Source organism: Jaculus jaculus, chromosome 10 (assembly GCF_020740685.1).
Source record: "Jaculus jaculus isolate mJacJac1 chromosome 10, mJacJac1.mat.Y.cur, whole genome shotgun sequence".
In the NCBI taxonomy this organism is placed as follows: domain Eukaryota; kingdom Metazoa; phylum Chordata; class Mammalia; order Rodentia; family Dipodidae; genus Jaculus; species Jaculus jaculus.
In genome coordinates this window covers 76,162,567-76,164,671 of record NC_059111.1, presented here as the reverse complement: position 1 = coordinate 76,164,671, position 2,105 = coordinate 76,162,567, and the positions used below count along the sequence as shown (strand labels likewise).

Below are 2,105 nucleotides of genomic sequence, written 5' to 3'. Positions count from 1 at the left end.
TGAGATGGGGAAGGTGACAGACTCTGAATAGGTCCCTGAGGTGCTCTCTGAGTGCACTGGATAAAGATTCCCTTGGGAAATTTTTCTCATTAGTTCTCAGACACAGTTCAGTAATTCAATAGCACCAGGTTACCATTAGTCATAAGACCAAAATATGTTACTTTCCATTTATTTGTGTATGTCATTTTTCAGCTGAATATTATAAGCCCTACTATCATGTGAAGCAGTAAGTTGTTTACACATCGAAGGCCAATACATGGCAATGGGATCTGTAGATATGTTTCCGCATCGTTGATGCATAGAGCAAATTCAAACAATGACAGCAAAAAAGACATTTTAAGCAATTCCAGTGGCTCACTCATAACAAGTGTCAATTCCTTTGTACCAATCTATTAAATACATATACACAAATGTACACATATTTTCACAAGAAAAAAATTAAAGATTAGGTTTTCAATGTTTTACCACCTGTATTTATGCTGTTCATAAACTGCTATCATTTTTTTTTTTTTCAATCTCCAACAGATTTAGTTTTTAAAGGAATGGATTAAGAAGAAAAAAAAAAAAAACAAAAAACATCGGGCACAGAGTACGGAATAGAAAATAAATACAAATGTAAGTTGTTTTACTAATTATTTTATAACCACAATAAACTAGTACAGAGGATGCCCTGTACAGACACAGAAAGATTCAAATGAGGCGTTCCCTTAGCCAGGGTGGGGATTTCAGTCTCTGATATTGGAGTTTCGGCTGCAGTCCTTATTCCGGATGGATCACTGGGTGTTTGGCAGTCCTCGCCTTTAACCAGATTTGAACAGAAGAAATGGCCACCTGACCCAGGTAAAAGTAGATGAAGTGTTTGGTTTCGTGTGTCCCATAGCTCCCCAAGTTCCGCCCCACTATGCAGTGCCAGGTGGGGTTGTACTTCTTGTCAAACTCCTTCTTGATGTGGGCCGCAATGTCCTCTATGGTGTATTTCTCCAGCGCCTGAGTTACACAGTCCACCGAGTCCTGTTGCCTCTCTTCCGACATGTCTCCATTTTTTTTTAATAAATTTATTTATTTATTTATATTTATTTATTTGAGAGCGACAGACACAGAGAGAAAGACAGATAGAGGGAAAGAGAGAGAATGGGCGCGCCAGGGCTTCCAGCCTCTGCAAACGAACTCCAGACGCATGCGCCCCCTTGTGCATCTGGCTAACGTGGGACCTGGGGAACCGAGCCTCGAACCGGGGTCCTTAGGCTTCACAGGCAAGCGCTTAACCGCTAGGCCATCTCCCCAGCCCATGTCTGCATTTTTGATCACCGCCTTACGGTCGCACATGGTTGGGTACCGAGGAGCCGGGGCTGCCCGACTGCAGTGGTTTCCTGGGGGAGGTGCCAAGAAAGAGACTCAAGGCCGAGAGGAGATGCCGTCACTAGCGAAGCAGTGGCGCATCTCTGCTATAAATTTGTTGTTGTTGTTGTTGTGTTTTTTGTTTTTTGTTTTTTTTTTCGAGGTAGGGTCTCACTCTAGCCCAGGCTGACCTGGAAATCACTATGGAGTCTCAGGGTGGCCTTGAACTCACAGTGATCCTCCTACCTCTGCCTCCCAAGTGCTGGGATTAAAGGCATGCGTCACTACGCCCGGCTTCTGCTATCATTTTTTAAAGAGGTGTTTTTTTTTTTTTTTTTTTTTCTCGCCTAAACTAAAATATTCTAGAACTATCTTCTCTGGGAGTTAGCAAGTTATCAAGATGGATTATGTAGCTGTATAAAATCAGTTTCATTTTATATTATAACAGAAAGAAACAAAAAACAAAATACCCTGCTAGTTAAATTTTCTGTCATTTCTCAGCAAAGATGTTACGTGCATAAATTATAAGTCTACATGTTTTATTTTCATTGCTATAAAATATATGTACCTTTTTCTGTGCTATGAAAATTAACTGCACTCCCACTGCACAAACTTAAGTCATGATGGGTTGGGGGTTGTCTACCTCATTACTCAATAGGTCAGGAAAGGAGTAGCCACTCCCATTGATCATTCAAATCTTCCTGATTACATTAGGGAAGCAATAATGGAATCTGAAAATGAGTTGCTGTACTAACACTTTGTTGTAG

At 41.0% G+C, this 2,105-nt stretch overlaps 1 pseudogene; it reads right to left on the bottom strand.

The window, feature by feature from the left end:
- Positions 1–753: 753 nt before the first annotated feature.
- Positions 754–1,353, bottom strand: LOC123463932 (annotated as a pseudogene).
- Between the last annotated feature and the right edge of the window lie 752 nt (positions 1,354–2,105).